Source organism: Felis catus, chromosome E2 (assembly GCF_018350175.1).
Source record: "Felis catus isolate Fca126 chromosome E2, F.catus_Fca126_mat1.0, whole genome shotgun sequence".
Classification (NCBI taxonomy): Eukaryota; Metazoa; Chordata; class Mammalia; order Carnivora; family Felidae; genus Felis; species Felis catus.
The window spans coordinates 51,164,745-51,190,372 of NC_058382.1; the positions used below are offsets into that span (position 1 = coordinate 51,164,745).

The 25,628-nt window shown below is 40.0% G+C and overlaps 2 long non-coding RNA genes across 22 annotated transcripts in view; one reads left to right on the plus strand and one right to left on the minus strand.

Annotated features, from left to right (window-relative positions):
• The window catches only part of LOC109494948, a 415,303-nt gene extending 396,070 nt beyond the window's left edge, over positions 1-19,233 (minus strand). For 4 of the 10 annotated variants that reach the window (XR_006590573.1, XR_006590571.1, XR_006590574.1 and 1 more), the window contains exons 1-2: positions 19,137-19,231; positions 14,043-14,871 (exon numbers count right to left, since the gene is read on the minus strand). This is a non-coding gene — a long non-coding RNA (uncharacterized LOC109494948). Of the gene's footprint in view, positions 1-14,042; positions 14,872-19,136 lie in introns of all 10 variants that reach the window. The other 6 variants (XR_002738562.2, XR_006590575.1, XR_006590577.1 and 3 more) reach the window with 3 other exon arrangements.
• LOC109494688 overlaps positions 14,693-25,628 on the plus strand; it is a 55,503-nt gene continuing 44,567 nt past the window's right edge. For 9 of the 12 annotated variants that reach the window (XR_006590582.1, XR_006590585.1, XR_006590586.1 and 6 more), the window contains exons 1-3: positions 20,789-21,100; positions 21,378-21,498; positions 22,073-22,196. This is a non-coding gene — a long non-coding RNA (uncharacterized LOC109494688). Of the gene's footprint in view, positions 14,830-14,941; positions 14,994-19,353; positions 19,462-20,788; positions 21,101-21,377; positions 21,499-22,072; positions 22,197-25,628 lie in introns of those variants that run through there. The other 3 variants (XR_006590579.1, XR_006590587.1, XR_006590588.1) reach the window with 3 other exon arrangements.

Genomic DNA, 25,628 nt, shown 5'->3' on the forward strand with positions numbered 1-25,628 from the left:
ATGATTCCAAATATATGACTAAATCGGGAATTAAGGGGAAGGGAGGGATGAGTAAGTGGAGCACAGATCTTCCTGGCAGTGAAACTATTCTATATGATACTATAGTAGTAGATACACGTCATTAAGCGTTATACATTATACGTATACCCACAACGTGTAACATCAAGACTGGAAGCCTAATGTAAACTATCGACTTTAGATGATGATATATCAATGCAGCCTCATAGACAATGCATGGACTCATGGACCACTCGGGTAAATGATGTTGATAGCTGGGGTCGTTGTAGGGTGGGGGGACAGGGATACATGTATGGCAACTCTCTACTTTCTGCTAAATTTTTCCTTGAACCTAAAATTGCTCTTAAAAATAAGGCTTATTAATTAAAAAAACAAAGTCAAGGAAAAATGTTAAGAATTATCATCTTTGGGCTATGAAAACATGGTTTTCTTTTCCATACTTTTCTATATTGTCCAATTAACCACTATTAGAATTTTATTGAATGATTTTATTTTCAGGTCAGAAAAAAATGTGTATTTACTGATTATAGCTGAAGATTTTCCTCCTTCTCTTGATTCCCACGACTGCTACTCTGATTTTGCATAAACTCACACCTGCACTACCGGCAAGAGTACCCAAGTTCCCCATCATCCCATTTATGCTCAGGTTCATCATATATGTATATGTATACATACATATATATATACACATATGTACGTATACATATACACACATACATACACATACATGTATATACATATATATACATATACATACAAATATATACGTATATATACACACACACATATATACACGTACACATACAGATACACATACACATTACTCTTCCTTAGGTACCATTTCACCATGCCATTAGCTTTTCCTGATTCTCAGGTGTATCCACTGTCCTCTTCTTAACTCCCTCCAATCTATCCAGGGCTGCTGCACCCTCCCTGCCCACATACACACTTCTCCATTCATTTCTTCCAATGTTCCAAGCCATGGTGATTGTTTTTATTCTATTACTTTCCATAAAAAGCATAGGCCAGGGCTTTAGGAAATTGACTATAAACCAAGATGCACCATATACTGGCTTCAAGGTCTGCGGTACAAAGTAGAATCTCCTAAATCAGATTTTAAACTCTGTCATCTAAGGAATCAATGCATTACCTTTGCCTTTCATGTTATCAACTCCACTTATAATGGATCCAATGACAGGATATATGGAACCCACTTTAAAATACTTCAGTAAAAATACATGAGGGGATTTCAAAAAAAAAAAGGAGGCAAGGTTGATCCTTGCTGAATATGGATGTTGATTGTATGGGGATTTTTGAAAATACTATTTCCCTAGTTGGTGTGAGTTCCAAAAAAGGAACTGTGAAGAGTTTAAGATTACTAAATGCTATTTCTGAAACTTAAAATTATCACTCTGTAAATCATGTCTTGAACTCCGCCAAACTATTTATACAACCAAATACACCTCTTTTATACATATATGCTTTCATTTTTAATATACCATTTAACTTATACAAAAGTTCCTATTGACTCTCCATCATAAAAGTGTGTCCATGTATATAAATTATGCAAAGATTAAACAATCTAAAAATTAATTTAGAAAATAAAGTGCCTGGTTTGTGACATAATTTTTCACTGTCCAAAGAAACGTGAGGACCAGCACCCCCCTTCTCTTCATTTTGCATCATTTACATACAATGACCTCAATCTGGGTCACAAAATGGTAATATTATTGCAGTTAGTACGATTAATTCACTTATTTGTTTATTTAGATTGTAAATCATTTTAATCAAATAGAAATGTCAAGGAAGTTGAGCCTTTGCATTTAAAGTTTTTAAAAAATTAAATAAGGTAGAAAGATCATTTTAATCACGACAAAAACATGCTAGTCTCAGAAAGCACTTTTTCATATTAAAATCACAAACCATTAAAAAACCCTGAACCCTTCCCCCAACAAGCCCTCTTTAGTTGCGAAAAATGGAAGCTTGTGAAAGTGCCACATCCCTATTTAGCAATTAGAAAAATTTAGGCTTCCCAAGTCTCAGGAGCGGCCTCCACATCTCCTCATTCATCAACCAACAGCACAAGTACAAGCGGAAAATAGCACGCAGCCACTCGCCGAGTAATGTGGCCACACGTGTCTTCAACAGGCAGGAATGCCTACCGCCCTCCTGACTTGTCATAATCTCTGCTCTTGTCCTGCTTCCCAAACACCTTATAATGGGGTCTCTAGCCTGGAGACGGTGCACAGGGGCTTATCTTTCCAAACCTCATTTTCTTCACTTATTATGTTGAGATAATAACAGCATGTACCCCATAGAGCTGTGGTTATTAGGTGAGATAATGCATGTGGAGTGGTCACAGTGCCAGGCATAAAAAAAAAAAAAGTCTCAAAATGTGAAAATAATAATAAAACTTCAAAGAACAGTTATGGAATTATTTTTTCTTTTGTTTATTTTCATCACCTGAGGTTTTGGGGATAGTTCTAGAAAAACAGAATTCTGTGGGTAGAATTCTCCTTGCCTTGGATGGCCCAAACCACCTGCTTTAGTCTGGGCTCTGACTCCATCAACTTGCTTGAATGAGAATCTGGTAAGAGGCAATCCCAGGAGCAAATTACGGCGCCCAATTTAAGAAAAAGAATATAAGATGACAAATACGGAACTGTGGACAAATGCGTGTGCTTATTTAGAATGAGAAATTACAGAGAAATTATCTATAAAAATCTGAAAAACACCACTGTTATTACAAAATGCAGACGCATGACACTTGTATTAATTGGGTGCCTAAAACGCATCCAGAAAATATTTTTTGGCTTGTTTCTCTTTTTGTAACCTGTATACTCTGATTGCTTTCTTACATGGCAACAATTTTGTAATTTCACTTTCTCTAGAGAGAATAGAATGTTAATTTAGTCTTTCCTCTAGCACGGCTGACTGAATTTTTTTTTTTTTTAGTTTTGATAGTTTGTATTCATAAGACATGCGACTTCACTTATAGATGTACCTTCTGTTTGCAGCACTACTACAGAAGAGTGCCTTACAAACACAGAAATTCTGATAAATTCTGGTTCACACTGTTTCCATAAAAAATGTAGAGTACATTTATAATTTTATACGCCGCATTATATTCCTGAGAAAAATGAGAGATTAGAGAAACATGCCTGAGGTTACACAGCTGGCAGATTGCTGAGCTGGGGCTCCATTTCTGACAGCTGGCATTCATTATTACTCACATTTTTACCCAGCACTCCACATTACGCCTTCCAAACTAACACCCACACCCCTGACATCTTGATCAACCGTGAAGAGGGGAAGGGAGAGGACGGGAGACAAACTAGCATTTACTCAATAGTTGCTGTGTGTCAGGCTCGTAGGTTCGGCAATTTCCTGATCTCATTTACTCCTCAAAGAAACCCTGAAAGGTCAGTGTCATTTCCACCAATTTACAAATGAAGAAACTGATACTGAGAAGTTCAAGGTTACCACATTAATAGAGAGGCAACTATACGGCTCTTAAATCCATGTTCTTTCCACCATACAAATCTGATTCCTTTAAAAGGGAAGGGAAGGGGTGCCTGGGTGGCTTGGTCTGTTAAGCGTCCAACTCTGACTCTTGATTTCAGCTCAGGTCACGATCTCACAGTGCATGAGTTCAAGCCAGCATTGGGCTCCGTGTTGACAGAATCCCTATTTGGGACTCTCTTTATACCCCTCTCCTACTCTCTCTCTCTCTTCATGCCTGCCTCTCTCTTTCTCTCTCTCTCAAAAATAAATAAACTTTAAAACAGAAGAGAAACATGTGAAGTGTCTGGGATAAAACTGTAAAATTCAACTCCAAGATAACATATTTTATGTAACAAATACTCTTGTTAGTTCCCTGTCCTTTCTTGGGTTGTAAATGGAATGGATCGACAAAAGCACTCCCTACTTGTCGCTCTAAACACTCCTTGATGATGGCTAACCTTATGCAGACCCACAGTGGCTAATGGACACTTGAAAACTCACGTGGGTGAGGAAGGGAAAGAAAGCACTGGAAACATATAGCTGCATATTTTAGTGTTTACAGCATACATGTATTTTTGCCTCATCCCTACAATGCTTATTGCCCCCAAAACATTTCCAGATTCCTCAAAATTATTTGGTTACTTTTTTATCACCTGGCAACTTTTTATCCCTAAAAACACTAGTACACTATTCGGCCACACTTGTCCACAATACTAACAAAACCAAGTTTCTCCTTGTGATTACTTTGTTGTTTTTGTGGGGCGGGTTGGTTTTGCGTGCAATTTATTATGGTGGGAGAAAGGACTGCCTTCTTTCTTTTTACTTTTTAGGGTTTTTTTTTATTGTGGTAAAATATACATAAAATTTATCATTTTATTTTTAAGCGTAAACTATAGTCTATGCTTGAGGTACCTGTACATGTTGTGCAAACATCATCACCTTCTATCTCCAGAACTTTTTCACCTTCCCAAACTGAAACTGTGTAACCATGAAACAATAACTCCCCATTCCTTCCTTCCTTCCTCCAGCCTCTACCAACCACCACCACTCTTATTTTCTGTTTCTAGGAGTCTCAGTAAGTGGAAGCACACAATATTTGTCCTTTTGCGTCTAGCTTATTTCATTTAGCATAATGTTCTCAAGGTTCATCTACATTATAGCATGTGTCAAAACTTCATGCCCTTTAAAGGATGGATACACATGCACACGCGCACACACACACACACCACATTCTGTTTTATCAATTCACCTGTCAACAAACATTTCAGTAATGTTTTCACCTTTTGGCTAGACCGAATAATGCTGCTGTGAACACTGGTGTACAAATATCTGTTCTATCACGTAAGATGAGGAAGTTAGCACTATAAAAAGTGTTAATTTGAAATCTGCTCTGGTGATCCTGAGGTCTCCCCCCCCCCAACCCCCACCACAGTTGGGTCTGAGGCAGAGCGGGAGGGAACCTCTCTGTGGTTCTGCCACAGCCACTGTTTGTCAGAGGTAAAGCCTCATGTGAAAACTGTGCCATGCACTACTCAGGGTCCTTGTGTGGACATACATCTTCTCTAGGGTAGATTCCTACAGATGAAATGACTGGACCATCTTGTAATTTCCATGTGAAGATTCTAAGAGCCTGTCAAGTGTTTACTAAGTAGGTGTAATTTTTTTTTTCAGCAAAGGTGGGAAGATATCAGCCATTATTTATTCAAATACATGTTTGACTCATTTCTCTCTCTGCTTTTTCTCTTTCTGGAATTCCCCGGATGCATACACTGGTTGCCTGATGATGCCATGCCTCACAGGTCTCGTGCATTTTTTTCTTTCCTTTATTCAGATTGGATGGATTCTATTTTTTTAAGGAGCTCTTTTTTATTTTTTATTTTTATTTTCTTCCGGAAGAAATCACATTTATTTATTATACTATGGGATCAGCGGATTTTTTTTCCTCTATTTTTTTAATATGAAATTTATTGTCAAATTGGTTTCCATACAACACCCAGTGCTCATCCCAAAAGGTGCCCTCCTCAATCCCCATCATCCACCCTCCCCTCCCTCCCACCTCCCATCAGCCCTCAGTTTGTTCTCAGTTTTTAAGAGTCTCTTATGCTTTGGCTCCCTCCCTCTCTAACCTCTTTTTCTTTTCTTCTCCTCCCCCATGGACTTCTGTTAAGTTTCTCAGAATCTACATATGAGTGAAAACATATGGTATCTGTCTTTCTCCGTATGACTTATTTCACTTAGCATAACACTCTCCAGTTCCATCCATGGTGCTACAAATGGCCATATTTCATTCTTTCTCATTGGCACGTAGTATTCCATTGTGTATATTAACCACAATTTCTTTATCCATTCATCAGTTGATGGACATTTAGGCTCTTTCCATAATTTGGCTATTGTTGAGAGTGCTGCTATAAACATTGGGGTCCAAGTGCCCCTATGCATCAGCACTCCTGTATCCCTTGGGTAAATTCCTAGCAGTGCTACTGCTGGGTCATAGGGTAGATCTATTTTTAATTTTTTGAGGAACCTCCACACTGTTTTCCAGAGCGGCTGCACCAGTTTGTATTCCCACCAACAGTGCAAGAGGGTTCCCATTTCTCCACATCCTCTCCAGCATCTATAGTCTCCTGTTTTGTTCATTTTGGCCACTCTGACTGGCGTGAGGTGACATCTGAGTGTGGTTTTGATTTGTATTTCCCTGATAAGGAGCAACGTTGAGCATCTTTTCATGTGTCTGTTGGCCATTCGGATGTCTTCTTTAGAGAAGTGTCTATTCATGTTTTCTGCCCATTTCTTCACCGGATTATTTGTTTTTTGGGTGTAGAGTTTGGTGAGCTCTTTATAGATTTTGGATACTAGCCCTTTGTCCAATATGTCATTTGCAAATATCTTTTCCCATAAGGAGCTCTTTTTTAAAGTTTATTTATTTATCTTGAGAGAGCACACAAGCAGGAGAGGGGCAGAGAGAGAAAGAGAGGATCGCAAGCAGACTCCGTGCTGTCAGCGCAAAGCCCAATGTGGGGCTTGAGCCCACGAACCATGACATCATGACCTGAGCTGAAATCTAGAGTCAGACACTCAACTGACTGAGCCACCAGGCACCCTTTGGATGAATTCTATTGCTGTATCTTCACGTTTTCTTATTCTTTCTTCTGCTGACTTAGGTCTGCTGTTGAGCACCTTCTGTGAATTTTTCATTTAGTTACTGTATTTTTCAATTTCAGAATATCCATTTGGCTCCTTTTAAAATAACTTCTGTCTTCTCATTAGGATCATTTATCAGATGAATCAGTGTCCTCATACTTTACTTTATGTACTAAAACATGCTTTCATTAGTTCTATGAGCTTATTTATAATAGCTACTTTGAAGTCTGGCTTCTAAGTCCATTGTCAGGATCCCTCAAAAACAGACTCTACTGACTAACTGTCTTCCCTGTGTATAGGTCACACTTTCCTATTTATTTGTACGTGTCACAAATTTTGTTGAGAACTGTAACTTTTAGATAATATTGTGTAACAAATCTGGATTATGATGTCCTGATATGGATTTTTTTGTTCTTGTTTGTTGTTTGTCTTTGTTTAGGATTAACCCCATAGAGTCTGTCTGACCTGCAGTGTGTGGACAATGTTCTCTGCTCACTTTTTTTTTTAATATTGGTTTTAGTTTTTATTTTTAATGGCTTTCCAGAGGTGTCTGGGTCAGCAGTGCTTAGGAGTCAGCCAATGATTCATTACAGGTTGTGCTCAAACACATGGAGCCAGTAAAAGCTTCTACTCTGCCAATGCATCTGTACCTGGGTTGAGAAATATAGTAATAATTCAAGTAATTTATAAGTACTGAGCCTTACTATATCACCTTTGCACACGCGCAAGGCATTGGGTTCAGCCAGAAACAAGTAAAATGCTAGGACCCTCCCTGGTGAGCCCTAAGCATACACAGCCTTATGCATGTACACAACTGTATAAACTTCGAGGAACATGTGGAGCTTATCGTTGTCCACAGGGCCCTTTCACTTCCACATTTCCCTCTTAAATTTCTGGCTCATCCACTTCCCACTGCCTTCCCCATCCAGGATTACAACATCGGACTACCTGTTGCATTGGTCTTCCTTGTTCATTTCTGTTTCCAACAATGCCCGAGGACATTCCCTTTCTCCAAGGTGCACTCCAATTTAAGCCAACCCTCTCTGATAGCAAATCTTCTTCATCTGCCCACAGAGTATCATCCCCGTCCAGAGAGGATCACCCTTCCTTCAAGGCAGCTGAAGTCCTCTCGATTCTGGATTGGCTAAAGAAAAACATTATCCATTCCTCATGTCTGCTCATCTTTATAAACTGGAGAAATGCATAACAGAGCAGGCATCTGTTGCCATAGTTCATTAAGTGCTCTCTCTGTGAGCAGCCACTTACAGGAAGGAAGAGGAAAAGGAAATATTCAATCAAGTATTTTTTCACTCCCCTGCATTTTATTCCCTCATTAGATTTTACCTCAGAACCAAAACAAAAACAAAATAAGCGAGCAAAGAAAAAAGCTTCCTGCCACATTACTGTTTTCTCCAGTTTGGATGCAAACACAGGATTACCCTTTTCTTGGTTGATGGTCCTCAAAAGCAGCACTCTGAACCTAGTTCTCATTTCATCTATCTGCTCAAACACCTTATTAGGAGAGGAAAATAATAGGTGGCGTTTCTTCCAATAATAACTACCCGATACCCTACTAGTCTCCCAGGCTAGCCATCTGTACTCAAGTGGACGTTCAAAGATTGTTTTCTACAGTGATAGCTACATTCCCAGTAACCTTCTAATTGAAAACTGCAGGGATGCTCAATGATGCTGCTCTTTGAAATTGTGCTGCCTCGACTGGGTTTTTATCAATCTCAAGGGTAGATGTTCTCAGTGGGAGGGGAGTCTCACTAGCCTTCACTTTATAAACATGAATATAAGTCCAGAACCAAGAAAATACGTAAGCTACTTTCCTGGAAATCATACATCAGCTCAGTCAATGCTCTGTTCTTCCCTGAAGCCTAATTTTCCCTTAGAATCCAGAGCAAGCCAAGGACAGCTTTCTTGTATCCATCATTCCTTCATACATATCCATGTTCGGCTTCTAACTGAAGGAGGGTGACAATGGAGAATGGGCCATCAGACAGAGGTGCAGAGGAGAGAAAGGGGAAAAAAACAAACTTTAAAGAGGAAAGAGGATTGCCTGAGGGGAAAAAACCCAGGAAATACCTAAATAGTTGGGTAAAACTGTTGGTTTCTCTCCAACAAAGGTTTTCTTGAAGGAGAGGCAAGAATCGAAATTCTAGCTTGGTCAATTACCAGATGTATTTCTTGGTTAATTTCTTTAAATTTTTTGAATTTCAGTTTATAATTCTGTAAAGTATGGATATGGATCGTGCCATTCCTCTTCCTCTACCCAGCACTTGGCATGAAATTGGAAAATATCTTCCATTATATTTATGAAGACAAGGAGGAAGGGAGGAACCAAGCATTCTGTGTCTGCTTAAAAAACTCGGATGTATTTTGGTATACATTCTTTAAGTCTCTTCCAGACATTTCCAACCAGAGATTTTCTACAAACTCTATGCTAAAGATCTTCAACTAAACCGAGTGGAGTGTTTGTAGGTTTTGGTTTTAAAAAGCAGATCTGGGGGGAGTAACATCCGCAAGATGGTGGAATAGGAAGCCCTACACTCTCCTTTATCCAGAAACACGGATTTAACAGCAACCAACCAACAAAATACCTCAGTGTGAAATGCAGAAACTAATTAAAAGGCTCCTGCACCATAGGTGAGCATGAAGCCGACCACATCAAAACCCAGCAGGTAGGTAATTCACAACACTCTCCTTCCACTCTCTCGTCAGGGTCCTGTAGGGATAAACATACAGACAAATAGAGAAGCCTGTGGTGTTGTAGGGTAGATGAGTAAATCCTTCATCAATATGTACAGAGTATTTTTTAAAAGCATAAGAAGTCATTATAAATCTGTGTTAATATATATGCAATATAGAAAGAAGTAATTTGTGTCACCAATAACATAACACACAAAAATTTATTCAAAATGGATTAAAAACCTAAATGTAAGGCCTGAAACTATTAAATTCCTAAAAGAAAAACACAGGAAAAGAGCTTCGGGACATTGAATTGGGTAATGACTTCTTGGATATGATACCAAAAGCACAAGCAAGAAAAGAAAAACTAGACAAATGGGACTACACCAAATTCAGAAACTTCTTCATATCAAAATAAGCAATTAACAGAGTGTTATGAGAGAAAATAATTGCTAGTCATATATTTGATAGAGGTTAATATACTGAATATGTAAGGAGCTTCTACAACTCAACAACAAAAGTTAATAACCTAATTAAAAATGGGCAAAGAACTTGAACAGATATTTCTCCAAAGACAAGCAAATGATCAATAAGCACATGACAAGATGCTCAATGTAACTAATATTAGGGAATGTGAATCAAAACCACAATGACATCCATCAAGAGTGCCAGTCTCTAAAAAGCAGAAAACAAGTATTTGCCAGGATGCAGAGAAGTTAAGAACCCTTGTACACTGTCGGTGGGAATGCAGAATGGTGTGCCATTATGGAAAATATGAAGGTGCCTCAGAAAATTAAAACTGGAATTACCATCTGACCCAGCAATCCTACCTCTTAGTATATACCCAAATGAACTCAAATCAGAATCTTGAAGAGATATCTATACAGCCGTATTCATCACAGTATTATGCACAATAGCCAAGAGGTGGCAGCAACCCAAATATCCACAGACAGGTAAACAGACAAAGAACATGTGGTTTTTACATACAAGCGAGTACTATACAGCCTTAGAAAGGAAGGAAATCTGGTCAGACTTGAACATGGATTAACCTTGAGAACATTTAGGCTAAATGAAGTAAGTCAAGGGCACAAGGACAAATACTATATAATTCTATGCATGTGAACACCTGAAATAGTCAAAACCACAGAAAAAGAAAATTGAAAGGTGGTTACCAAGGGCTGAGGAGAGAGGGAATGGGAGGTAGCGTTCAGTGGACATTACGTTTCAATGTGGAAAAACGAAAAAGTTCTAAAGATTTTTTGTGACTATGATGTGAATATACATACACTTAACACGACTGAACTACACACTTAAAAATGGTTCAGATAGGGGCGCCTGGGTGGCGCAGTCGGTTAAGCGTCCGACTTCAGCCAGGTCACGATCTCGCGGTCCGTGAGTTCGAGCCCCGCGTCGGGCTCTGGGCTGATGGCTCGGAGCCTGGAGCCTGTTTCCAATTCTGTGTCTCCCTCTCTCTCTGCCCCTCCCCCGTTCATGCTATGTCTCTCTCTGTCCCAAAAATAAATAAACGTTGAAAAAAAAAAAAAAAATTTAAAAAAAAAAAAAAAAAAAATGGTTCAGATGGTAAATTTAATGTTATGTTTTTACAATAACTAAAAATTAAAAATTTTTTGAAGTTTTAAATTTTCATTTGAACTAATTTGTTGTTTTTCACTGGGTAATGTTTTTGAAAAAAAATTTTAGTTCAATAAAAAAAAAAGTATTTAGATTCCATTTGCAGTTCAGCAAAACAGGCCATTCAAGTCAGACTCTAGAGTCAGTCTGACTTGGATGGAAGACAGTCAATCTAACTTAAGCCAGCCTATGGCTATTCTGTAGGTTCCTTCTGCTGACTTCAAGCACAATGGGGCTAAAAAACACTATTGATCACGGCCCTGATTTCCTAAAAATGTCAGGGACATTTTACACTTTTTCTCTAAGGCATTAAATATCAGGCCTGCCATTAAACAGATTGTGATAACAGACACAATAAAGCCAACTGCAAAGTTAACATTAAAGAATATTTCTCCAAAGGTCATGCTGCAGCTGTAGAATATCATAATGACCCTCTTCTTTGAGGGCTACTAAGTTTTTGGGTTTTTTTTTTTTCTTTTACAAAAGATGTCCTCAGCCCAGCTTTGCAGCTTCTATGATAGCAAACAATTCACAGATGATTCCTGCTTGGTCTAACTCTTCCTGAAAATCATTTCACAAAAGCACAAGCCTCATAAAAAATAAATAAATAAATAAATAAATAAATAAAACGCTCTCCCTGCTCCTTCTTACTAAGACACACTTCAGGACTCACCTAGCACACCCTCCCTCATTGCATGAAGTCAATAAACCTACTTTTCTGGACAAAAAGTTTGCCCCCTGTGGTCACTGGCCGTTGGAATGTTTCATCTTGCTTTCAGGAAAAGGACGTTTCCGACATATCCAAAACCAGCAGGCTTATGTAGGGGGCTTTGTTCTTCACCCAAACTAAAGATAAATCTGAGATTTGCAAAGACCATTCCCGTCTCCTGTCCTGGCTCACCATCAGTTAGTGCACCGTCATCAGGAGAACGGCTGGAAGCTGAGAAAGCCAGTTTTTCTAATCTTCCCCTGACAACAGTTAAGTGTCTCTGAGGTCCTTTAAACCGAACATCTCCTTCTCTGCACCCACGCACAGCTGGCCAGAAGGGTACCTCGGAGTTTGGATCTGACACTCATCCTCCAACGCTGGCTCAAGACAGAATTAATCATTCAAGGTCTTGCAAAAATGTATCTTCAGACACACCTTCTTTGATTACCTTGAAACTATGCAACCTCTTCACAGACAAGCTCTAACACACCTCTTACTCATTTTTCTTCTTAGCACTTAATACTTCCTATATTTTGTTCATTACTTTATCAAATTCTTTTCTTAAGTTTCATGGTTTTTTTTTTAAATTTTATAATCATGACTCTTTTCTCCAATGTTTATCATAAATATTTCTTGTTCGTATTGCATTAGATGCTGCTCAAAAAAAAAAAAAAGATCAAAATAAGTAACTGATAGACTCTACTTTTGCTTTTTGGTTTTGGGGACTTTCTTGGCAGGTACAAATGTAGTTATAAAATCTGTAAGGAACTTTAGTGATCACAAAATGTTTCTCCTTACTTTGCAGAGACAAAACTGGGTGTGAAGGCAATTTGGAAATGCCCTGATTTACTGGTGACTGAATGCCAGGTGATACTTGATTGGAAAAGGGAAGAGAGTAATGAAGTATGTTTTGAGCACTATACACATTTAGCATTTTGCCTTTTTATATTAATGAATATTTTTATTTTTAAATTTTTTAATGTTTATTTTTGATAAAGAGAGAGACAGATTGCCAGCAGGAGAGGGGCAGAGAGAGATGGAGACACAGAATCTGAAGCAGGCTCCAGGCTCTGAGCTGTCAGTACAGAGCCCGATGCAGGACTCGAACTCTCAAGCCGTGAGATCATCACCCGAGCTGAAGTTGGACGCTTAGCCGACTTAGCCAACAAGGAACCTTTATGTTAATATTTTTTAAATTAAAAAAAATATACTTTATACTTGTTTAAACACGTTTCAATTGAAGAACCATGAATAGTCCACTCATGTCAACAAACGGCAATACTATTTAAGCTTTCACTGTGACACTTCCTGATGCCATCTTCCTCTTATCTTGTGAAAGAAAGGGTGCGGGACTATTCTGAATTTTGTTTTCACCATTCCTCTGTTTATATTTGTAGTTCTGTCACTTATGTGTTCTTGAATTCACATCAGTGATTTCTTACTGTATGGATTCATTAACAACTTGCTTTTTTCAGCTTTTGAGATTCATCATTTTCATGTTAACTCATAATGCTACATTAATTTTCACTCCTGTATAATACTCAAGTGTGTAACAATGTCATACTTTATCCATTTGCCTACCCTGTGGATATGTTAAACTTAGCTATTTGGGCTGAGAGCGAAGGTGACCTGAGTCAACAAAATGTAACTATTTGCTCCAGGAGAGGCCCACGCAAAAGGACTGCAGCCTAACAGTAACATATTAATTATATTAATAATAACAATATTTCACTATTATCTTTAGGAAATTCTTGCAATTCATTCTATCCAGGCAAACAGTTTGCATATCTAGAAAAACAATTATTTTATAAGGACAAGGCTTTGCTCATCTGGATACATGGTGAGCTTATCAGAACACAGGGATTAAAAAAAAAAAAAAAAAAAAAAACAACTGTAGCAGCCCAAAGGCAGGCAGAAAAGGGGGAGAGAAAGGATCCAAGGACAGATGGAACTAACAGAAAACTTGTAGCAAGATGGGAAATTTAAATCCCCCCATACTAATAGTAACATTAACTGTTAATTGTCTAAGCACTGCAAGCAAAAGACAGAGATGGTCAAACAGGAGAAAAAGCAAGAACTATTTGTCATCCACAAAATACCACCTTTCAGTATAAAGAACAGATAGGTTAAAAGTAAAAAGATGGAACAGATGCAGTATGAAAACGCCAATCCAAAGAAAGCTAGCTAAATTAATAGGAGACAAAATTCTCTGGTGCCTTTCCGTTGTAGGGGAACAGGTGAAGAAGCCGGGAAAAAAAAAAAAAAAAAAAAAAAAAAAAAAAAACAAGGAATCGTGAGAATGGCCCCACACAGCAAAAACGGCCTTGCAGGCCCCGTCTATACTTACCTTGAGAGGGACACAGCGGCCTCAGGCCTCGGGACCCAGACCTTCTAACAGAGCCGGACTGAAGTCTACAATTTCGACGGCGGCTGCAACTCTGCGACCTTGCCACGACCCTGTTGTCGAGCCAAATGCTGCCTGCACGAGCGCGAGGCTATCCTGGAGCACATTCTGCACCAGCCCGGAGGAGATCGCTGGCAGCTGCAGGCCCACGAGAGCAGCGGGGAGCCCGTTGTGAGCAACAGAAAGGGCTGCTGCGCGGCCTGTGACACAGGAGCAGGTGCCGGCTTCCCTGATGGGAGGTAGCCTTCGTCCAGCCCCTTCCTGCAGAAGCCCGCCTGCAGGAGCTGCCCAGATGATGCTCAACCCCCAAGCAAGGACAAGAACAATGCCTTTCCCAGCTTCAGAGTCCCGTCACTGCTCCGCCAAAGACCTCAGCCCTCGAGCCTGAGAAGCCGCCGCAGAGTGCGGAGGGGTAAAAGAGGAAAACCACTGCGCATGTCAGACCTGACGCGCATGCTTCGCACGCCGCTCGATGGCTCCATGCACCACGCAGGGCTCACTGAGCTGTGAGAGCTGCGCATGCGCCGGTGGCCCGTCAGCGCTTGAGAGCCGTAGACGGCGTGCTCCGACGTCATGCAGAATGCAGTGGCCCTAGGGTTCACCCTGGAGCGCGGGCGGAAGCTGATTCGGAAGGACACGTGGACGCCGGGAATGAGGGGAAGCCTGCAGGCCCGCCGCCACGTAGTGGTGCAATGGGTGGCACAGTGACTCCTCGGGCTCCGGAATGAAGGTGCTGGCGCAGAAGCCGTGGCCGGCGGCCGGGGAGGCGGGCCTGAGTGGGCAGGAAAAGGAATAAACCATCTTGAATGCGGGGGGGGGGGGGGGGGGGGGGGGGGGGGGCTGTGGAACCAGATTGCGTGAGTACAGATCCTGCCTCGCTGCTAGCTGGCTTGAGTAAGTTACCTTAACCACTTTACGCCTCGCTTTGTCTGTCTTTAAACTGGGGACATTAATGGTCCTCCTCAGAGGGCCAATGGGAAGATTCAATGAGTGAATACGAGAAGTGATCAGTACTAATTCCAGTTTTTAATGGTAAATGGTCTTAATATTATACCCTTCAAAATATTGTTTGCTCTTTTCAGTAAATAGCATTTGTTTAAGTGGTTTGCTTCTACTCTCCCTGTAGTTATTCACAGTAGCTCTATAATTTATTAAATAGCTTTCAACATCTATTGTTACCCTTTAGTTTGTTGTAATGAAATACGTTGATAAAGTTCCTATTTCTGAAGTTCTTACATTACTGAAATTAATCCCATTTGTTTCTATCATAATTTTATAAATGAATAGCTGGATTCAGATTTCTAATAATTTATTTGAAATAGTTGCTTCTATGTTTGTAATTGGAATTCATATTATTTTCTCTTGTGTGCTATCTTTACAATACTTGATAACTATGAATTAGGGATCTTTAATCTTTCTCTGTGGACTACAATTGTTTAGAATAACGTAGGAATTACATCATGTGTGAATTTAGATTAAAGTCGGCAGTAAAACCACCTAAATTTGCCACCAGATTGGCTAGGATTATTGGACTATTCAAATTATCTTTTTTTTATTTTTGAGAAAGAGAGGGAGTGAGAGGTGAGAGGAGGTGAGAGAGAGAGAGAGAGAGAGAGAGAGAGAGAGAGAGAGAGAGAATCTCAAGCAGGCTCCACACTGGGAGTGGATTGACGTGGCGTGCAATCCCACAATCTTTGGATCATGACTTTAACCAAACCTGAAGTTAGGAGTCCAGTGCTCAACTGACTGAGCAACCCAGGCACCCCTGGACTGTCCAAATTTTCTGTCTCCTTTTGGGTCAAATGAGGTATTTTATGTTTTGGTAACAAGTTACCTGTTTCTCTTTGGTTGTCCTTATTTATTATGGTAAGTTTGTACCAATGCTTTAATATACATCTTTAAGCTTTAGTGTATTTGAAGACTGTGTCTCATTATTAACCTTGTATATTCATTTTCTATGTCTGTCTGTTAGGATTGCCAGGGATTTCCCTTTTTATTGTATTCTTAAAGAACAAAATGTGTATTTTGTATCATGCAACATAGAACGTGTAGCATATTACAACAAGTTAAGGAACCGTATCTTAAAAGTTCACTCTCTTTTCATGGAAAAGAGATCCATTGTGTCAGCACCTTGGTATCATCAAGGACCCAGACTTGTCTTCATGCTCGCATTCCCAACACCTGGCTTCCATCCTCATGATCCTTATTATTCACGATAACTGCTGGAGCTCTAATGATCAGAGTCACGTTTCTGGACATTAGCAAGTAGAAGACAGGCAGATAAGAGGGTCACTTTGCCAATGATTCAGCCCCCTTTCCTCGCCTTCCCAGAAGTTGCTGACCATACTTTTGTGTATATATCTGCCAGAACTTCTTCATAGAGCCACAGCATGATGCAAGGAGTGCTAGGAATGCAGCCTTTGTAGATTTTCATAAAAAAAAAAAAAAAAAAAAAAAAAAACAAAGTTCTATCCCTGCATGAAAGGACAGGAATGAATATTGAGTAGAACTGGAAGTGTGTTACAGTGTCACATATACTACCAAACATTTCTGCTTTCACTTCTACTAAAACTTTTCATATCTTTGATCTGAGTTCATTTATCTTCCTCGTTTTTATTGGTTGATTTTGATACTCACCTTTTAAAACCCGAGGTCAAATGGTTTTTAGGGTTTTTGTCTTTTTAAAACAATATATGAGGAAACATTTGGGAATATAAATTTGAAATCCTGTGTCCTGCTGCTTCATTTGCTAGGTCTTAACCCTTACCTGTGGGTTAAATGTTCATGGAAGCGTCCACAGACAGCTGGAACTAAGAGCATTAGATTTTAGGGCTTATGTTCTTAGAACAAATATTCCCTGAGCTGGGTGGTTATGGGACATATTAAATCTCTCAAGCACACAGTCTTTCATATCATAATTTATTTAACAGATTGCCTATTGCCAGACATTTAGGGGTCTCCAATTCAAGATGCAAGCATCACTGTATTTGCCATCCTTATGACAGATCTTGTTGTGTAATTATTTCTGTAAGATTAATTTCTAGAAGGGGAATTGGGTGTAGAAAATAAAAATCTGATACCTATCAGAAAACAACTTCTCTGTTCGATTGTCATCTGTTCTCCAAAGTTTTCCATAAAATGTAAAATTGCTTTCTCTCCCACGCTTCTGGTGAGAGCATAACCTGCTAACACTGGTTTAGATAGCAGTGTGGTAGCATCAGCCAAAATTTAAATAGGCATAGCCACTGGTGCAGCAAATCCTCTTCCCAGAGTCTTACTGAATTGCTTTTTTATGTACATAAATATACAATGTATGTGGTGAATCAGAAATATAGCCTAATAAGTAAACAATCACTATGAAGATACATGCGTGTGCTTTGATTCCATTTTGTGAAATGAAACTGTATGTGTATGTCTAAGCCTTTTGTTAGGGCTCAAATGCAAGGTAAAGGAATGAGAAGGATATTGAACAAAGGCCATGGTTACTTCTGAGGAGCTGGACGGCCCCCGAGAGGGAGAATGTGGTACAGAGAAAGGTCCATGTTTAAGTTGATACCCTTTTGTATTACATTTATTTTTTCACTAAGGAGGTATTTTCATTTTATTATTAGAGAAAATAAGGTACTTATTAAAATTAGAGTGCTGGTATATACTTCTTTTTTTTTTTTTTTTAATTTTTTTTTTCAACGTTTATTTATTTTTTGGGACAGAGAGAGACAGAGCATGAATGGGGGAGGGGCAGAGAGAGAGGGAGACACAGAATCGGAAACAGGCTCCAGGTTCTGAGCTATCAGCCCAGAGCCTGACGTGGGGCTCGAACTCATGGACCGCGAGATCGTGACCTGGCTGAAGTCGGACGCCCAACCGACTGCGCCACCCAGGCGCCCCTATACTTCTCAAGTTATCAATACTGTCATTCCACGATTTATGTATATTGCTTAGATTTTTATATGACTGCTTAATTTGTATTTCAGTGTCTCACCGTCATTGTCAAGGAGTTATGTTCTTTCTCTCTTTCTACTCTACTAGGACATAAGTTGGATGCTGTCACCCCAGGTGTCATAAAAAAAAATCCAATGAAAGAAGAAGGTATACTTTCACAGTGTCTCCACAAAAACAAACAAACAACAACAACAAAATTAGCAAACCACCCAGCACTCTTCTCATCCATACCCATAAACACACATCACCTGGTCATAATTTTTCCCATGTCCCTTCCTAAACCAGCCCTTGACCAAGGGAATTAGTATCATGACAGGCTTAAGGAAGAACCTCACCATAAAAGGAAAAAAAGCTATGGGGGGTAATGGCTATTAAATAAGACACCAGCAAGTCTGGTATCATGGTAAAAGGGATCCCTCCTCCCCCATAATAAGTGCCTTCCCCTTTTCGATCTTTTTAAATTAATGATTCTAAAGTTTGGACCTCAAATCTTACAAGTGCACTTCCACCAGAAAGTCCAGTTGTCATGCGTCAGCCAGTGTGAGTTGTAGTTGTGAGCAGTTCATGCTGAAAGCACATGTGTCTGTCAAGGGTCTAGGAAGATTCCTTCTGCCCTGTATGTATCCACAGATTATGAAGTTCCAAAGGGAATTAATAGATTATCACACTTCATCTCAAAGACTATAAGATTTGATAAATCACAAAATAAATACATAGTTTTAGAAATGTATCAACAGCTTGGACCCACAGCCCTTTGCTCCCAGAAAAGGAACCATCCAAATGCAGTAGTTACCATGCATTGGACTGGATGCAGAAAGTGAATTTAGACCAATAGAACTAATTCCATGGACAAGGTTGACCAAATATTCCTTCCCCCGTCGTAGGTTGGGCTTCCCACAGTCAAAGAAAACTTGACACAAACATAACTATGCCTCGAATAAGGAGACCATCCTAATTTCTTCACCAAGCCACACAACTGGGTCATATTTCAGCAAAAAAAAATGTTAATGAGTTGCTAAAGACCAAGCATGGGCAAGTGTGAGAGTATAGAACTCCTGAGGTTCTCAGACACAAAGAGATTTTGTACCAACTCACAGGTTATTCTTCGTGGACATCACTGGGTGCTTACAAGAAAGATGGAGGATGGGGTGGTACAAAAGGCATAAATCCCTACCCATTTCCTCTTCCCCTATGGGACAAACGTAACCATAGCAACAAAAAAATGTACACCTAGCTCTGCTATTAAAGGTTACCATGGCAACAACAAAATGCACACATAGCTCAACTACCGTTAAGGTTTTCTCTTTATCTTTGGTGTTTGGCAGTTTAAATGTAATGTGCCTGAGTGTGGTGTTCTCTGTAGCTCTTTGGCTTAGTGTTAATTGAAGTTCTTGGTCAATGGTGTAGTGTCTGTCATCAGGTTTGGAAGTCTTGGCTCTCTTATTCATTGAAATATAATTTCTGTACATCTTCTCTCTTTCTGGTTTTCCAATGACACATATTTTAGACTTGTTGACAGTGTCCTACATTTTGTTTATTTCTGTGTTTTTTTGTTGTTTTTCTTCATTCTTCATGCTTCATGTACATTTTCCTCTGCTTTGATATTTCTTCAGATTTATTGATCCTGTCTTCTCTTGTGTTCATTTTACTGTTAAATCCATTCAAAGAGTTCCTTACTTCAAATACTGTATTTTATCATTTCTAGGACATTGATTATTTTTATAGATCACAATTTTTGATTGAAATATTCAATGTTACATTCATTTTATTTTTTATACATTACCCACTTTTTTAAAGCCCTTTCCTGCCAACTTGGGATCACCTCTAGGTCTGTTTCTATTGACTATTCTATTTATAATTGGACACTTCTTACCATGTGTGGTTACTTTTTTATTGCATGCTAGACACTGTGAATGAGACTGCATATTATGTTATCTTCTCCTAAAGAGTGTTGGCTTTTGTCCTAAGCGCAGTTGAAATACCAACAGATTGGGGCACCAGGGTGGCGCAGTCGGTTAAGCGTCCGACTTCAGCCAGGTCACGATCTCGCGGTCCGTGAGTTCGAGCCCCGCGTCGGGCTCTGGGCTGATGGCTCAGAGCCTGGAGCCTGTTTCTGACTCTGTGTCTCCCTCTCTCTCTGCCCCTCCCCCGTTCATGCTCTGTCTCTCTCTGTCCCAAAAATAAATAAACGTTGAAAAAAAAATTTTTTTTAAAAAAAAGAAATACCAACAGATCACTTTGTTTCTGGTGAGGCCCACTTTTAGGTTTCGTTAGGTTGGATGTACAACAGTTTTGTCCTAACGCATAATGTCTTTGCCCACATGGCATTGACTTTATGGGATCTCAACTGAATGTCCTGGTTGATCATGTACTTTAAAAATAGTAATCATAATATTCTTTATCTGGCCCCTATAAACTATAAACAGTTAAATTTTGTATTCATTATGTAAATGAACTTGAAGCATACACGACTGTTGGTAGGGGAACAATGCTGTTTAACTTGACCACTGCCGTTTAATTGATAATAACCATTGCATAAGGATAAAATAAATAACTCTTGACTTTGATGAGCACCTCATGTGAGACTAAAACTCGGTCCGAGGGACACCTGGGTGGGTCTGTCAGTTAAGTGTCTTGTCTCTTGATTTCAGCTCAGGTTCTCATCTCACAGTTTGTGGGATCGATCTCCGTGTCGGGTCGTGCACTGACAGCACAGAGTATGCTTGAGATTCTCTCTCTCCCTGTCTTTATGCCCCTCCCCGACTCATGCAGGCACTCTCTCTCTCAAAATAAATACGTAAATTTAAAAATTTTTAAAAACTCTGAGTTCTTAAGTTAAGGCTTTAAAATTAAAACTAAACACATATTGGTTAGGAGAGTTTAGGTACGTGAAGATATAGATGTCAACAAGTCCGAGCATTTCTTAGTTCCATGACTGAAAACATGTCCCTGACCTTCACTGCCAGACAGGTCCTGCATTATCCCCATTATCCCCACTCAAGTCTGACACCAGTGAAAGAACATGAGAATGCAAAGTGGGCCCTCGCTAGGAAGGCAATGTACGTATACGAAGAATAATCAACTAAGAGCATGGGATTTAGAGCTCCAGGTCTTCCAGAAATACCTTGGGAAAAATTAAATATCTTGATTTCCTCTTTCCTGCTTTATTTTGATACTTCTGGAAACTGTATCTCTATAGCTTACTATCAGTTTTGTTTCCCTGAGGAATCAGAGCTGCTCAAGTAAACATGATAAATGATATTTTTTAAAATGTAGGACAAGAAAAAGGAAAATACTGGTGGTCTGTCTAGAACTAAAATTCATTTTACCTTACAGGTCTTCTAATTCCTGGCAATCATCCTTGAAGTTCAAGTTAGCCAGCAATTACTGAGTTTGGGAAACATGGAGAAGAATGATACCAATTTTTAACTTACTAGCAACTGTCTCTTTCAGTTGGGTAAGCACATATTTCACATCTTAATCATGTTGGACATCACTTGATGAATGGGATGTATGAGACTTACTCCTAATATATGCTAAATGACAGAAGGTTGAAATCCATCAGAAGATTTACCAAGTGCTTCTTTGTATGGGATAAGAATCTGATTTGGCCCTTGGCATTCAAAAGTTCTAAGCTGTGGCAGGCAACCTGCTTAGAATATTAAATAAGTGTTGATCATATACAGGGCTGAGTAAAGCAGAAGTTAAGCATTTAATTTAATAACATAGAATAAAGAAAATGTTTGTTTTTTTGGTAGTGTTACTCTCAGTTATTAATTGACTGCCAACCACATTCCAGACAGCAGATGATGAGGATCATGAAAACAAGGACCAGGAAACACTGTGTAGCTCACAGCACATAAAATGTTGCTTGATTAATGAATGTTTGTTGAATCAGTAACAACCTGCTTGCCTTTTCCTATACATTATATCATTTTATCTCCAGAATTTCCCTGAAATGGATGTTTTATGCCCATTTCTTAAATGTTGAAATTGAGGCTTAAAGTAGGTAATGGACTTCCTTGGCCCAGGTACCAAAGCCGTGGGTGATCATGCGGAGCTCTCCCTACCTGTGCTGTGCTCGCTCACTCTTCTGGATCAGCAGGATGTAGTCATTCAGGCTGAGGAGTGAGGAAGGGGTACAAGTTGGAACTGGTAAGTAAAGTAAATGTACCCTCTGAGAGGTGAGGTGAGGGTTTGTGAAACTTGTTGGATTCCAGTAGTAGGAACGACAGAAAGACAAGTAACCATGGCAACTATGTGCAGAGGATGTCACTTGAGGAAGATGTGGAGGCAGAAAGGGGGCTCATTGAAGAAAACCTGGGTAGGAGATGGAGAGTGTGATATTGTGATGGACAGTAAGAAATCTATTTGGTTAGCAGCCTTTTCCTGGCTCACAGCTGTTAAAACCCTTGGAATTTCTTGTGCAGAGGGTGACAGAGGTGTCTTTCATTTTGTTACCAAGGTGACTTTTGAAATGTCCTTAGGTAACCTGAGGATGGGGAGCTGGTTGCCAGGAGAACCAACCACATGATTTGAGGGTTGAAACTTTCAGGACCTGGCGCCCCCGACCTCCAAGGCGAAGAGAGGGGCCAGGGTTTGAATCAATCGCCATTGGCCAGCGATTTTAATCTGTCATGCCTATGGAATGAAGCCTCCATAAAAACCCAGCACAACAGGGTTCACATTGCTTCCAGGGGGGTGAATACGTGGAGGTGCTGGAGGGTGGCGCCCCTGGAAAGGGCATTGCAGCTCCCTACCCGGTTCCCACCCCTCACCCTCTGCATGTCTTCTGTCTGGCTATTCCTTATTAGCTCTATATTTTTGTAATAAACCAGTAATCCAGGAAGTAAAATGTTTCTCCTGAGTTCTTGGAGCCACTCTAACAAATTAATCAACTGTAGAGGCTCTTGGGAACTTCCAGTGTATAGCCAATCAGTGAGAAGTGCAAATAGTAGCTTGCAACTGGCATGTAAATGGGGCATGTAAATGGGGCTGGGGTGGGGGCTGGGGTGGGGGCTGGGGACAGTCTTGTAGGACTGAGCCTCTAACCTGTGGAATCTGATGCCGTCTCCAGGTAGATGGTGTCGGAATTGAGTTGAATTGTAGGACAATCTGCTGGTATCCTGAGAATTTCTTGTTGGTGTGGGAAGCGCCCCCCCGCCCCCACCACATACACACATTGGAATTGGTACTAGAACCTATTTAGAGAGAAAGCTTAATCATCCGAGGTGTCTGGGCAGAGGGCCTTGAGGCAAAAAGTGGCATCCTGAGAACTTGCTGTGAGTCTGTGTTAAAAAAGTTACTAAGCCAGTTATGAATGGAAAATGCAGCTCTTTAAGACAGGTGTGTGATTACCTAAATTTCACGGCTGCTCCCTGGTGGGCCCAACCCCAGATCTGGCCAAGTCATCTTTCCTTTGCCTTAAAAAAAAATGAAATGTGATGCCATGAGGTAGGGTCTGTATTCTTGAGACTGCCTACTATTCCCTCTTGACTCCTTAAACTGCCTCTCTATCCCTTTAACCACCCAGTCTCAGGAATGCACACGGGCCTGCTCCTTCCCTATGGGGGCCCCAAACCTCAGTTCCCAAAGGAACAAAAATTAGGCCAGCATGGAATAATTTTGTATTGGCTTGTTGGTGGATTTCTTTGGGTTCATCCTTGTTTTTTAGTAACTTCTTTCAACATGGCTTATAATTATGCAACTACAGTACCTGCTAGAATCAATCAGCCTTCCAAACCCAAACACGTTCATCTTTATCCAAATGTAATTTATCTGAAATGCCATGTTGGTGTGAGAGTTATGCATTACTACATAGGCTTCTATTTTCTTCTTAAATAATGAAATACCCTAATGGAAAATACTCCCTCTAAATAAATTTTAATGAGCACTTATTTGCCCAAATTGTTCTTTCTCTGAATGGCAAAAATTTAATATGAACTGGAATTATCAGGGGCTTTTTGTTATAATGGGCTTTGGGAATAAGTCATGCAAAGATGACTTATTTTCCTATATCTTCCAAACTGTAAGTGCTGCCTTAACAACTTCCTGTCAAATGCAAAGTGAGTGTCAGTGTCTTACCTTGCGTCTATACAGGAAAATGTCACATCAGAAATCATGCCAAGGTGTAAGATAATACAGGAGATTGAAGTGAACAAGAAACCTAATTGCTGTTGAAGGGCATATATCCCAGACTTTGCTGCTAAGAAAAAAAAAATGCTTGTGTCTGCCACATTTTTTAATTCTCTGCATTGAATAGTTTTTCTGAGGAGAGAAAGCAAATGGGAAATATTACCCTGTACCCTGGCAGGCTACAGAGCACGGGCCTCATTGTGCTCACCAAGAATTAGAGCAGGGACAGATGTAGAACTTGGAGAAGTGCCTTCCAGAAAAGAACTCAAGCCTCAGCAAGAATTATGAGTCAGTGGAGTGGGGAGCCAGATCTGAGGGTGCCCCCATAGACTGGAGAATGCACACCATTAATTGCTTCTCTAGACTTTTCGCTCCATCTGAAATACTGCCAAAGGGAGCCAGTGCCATTTCTGAGTCATTTTTTATAATAGAAATGACATTGAAAGGGGTCATTTGGTTCAGTTTAAATTTTTGTATTGCATACCTTCTAGAAGCTCCATAGTATCAAAAACCAAACACAAAAGGGAGTTTCCATTTTCCAGGAGCTCAGCACTGGGATGGGGAGCTCCCAGCTAAGTCAAAAACACTTTCAGTGGATGTCCATCCACTTCCTTTTTTTAAACCAGAAAAGCGCCGGCTCAGTAAGCACCTCCAAGGGGGCAAAAAGGCTACAAAGTTAATGTTCCTGGGATGCTTGTTGGCTTGATGGGAGAGCACAGGCTTCAGATGCTGATGACTGCACCACCCACCTGCTGAGTGGCCTTGACAAGTTCAATGAAAACCCTAAAAACTGCTTCCTTCTCAGAAAACTGGAAAAAGAACACCCATCTTGTAAAGCAGTTGTGAGATGCTCACATATGGTAGACATTCAAGGCATGTTCTCTTGAGCGATCTCCTATCCCCTTTGGCCCTCATTGCCTATGACCCCCACAGCTAGCAATTTTGTCCAGGAAGGGCTCTATCCACATCTGCACAAAGGATTAGAATATGTTATCTCAAAGAAGGCTTGGGAAGTGGAATTACTTCGTCTGTAGAGAAGGTAGGAAAAATATTAAATGTGATTAAGATTATTTTATAATCAGTAATGGTAATATGCTTCCTCATAATTTAGGTATCCTCATAATCATTCCTATTAAAAAGCAGAAAAATAACATAAGACATTTAAAAGTTACAAAGTACTTTATAATTCGACTCTCAGAAAATCTGCTATTATCAGCATGGGAAGAAATTTTACTACCAATTTTAATGATGAGGACCTGAGACTGAGGATTTCAGAGGCCCCCAGTCTTATGTTTGCAAAGCATTCTGTACTTCTTGTACCTGCACATGGATCTCCTGCAAATACTAATTCAGGATATTTTGCCTGATGTCTGTTGTCCTGATCAGAGAGTATGACACTCCTCACATAGCCTGTCCCGGTCACCGCTGAATTGCCAAGCTTCTAGCACAGAA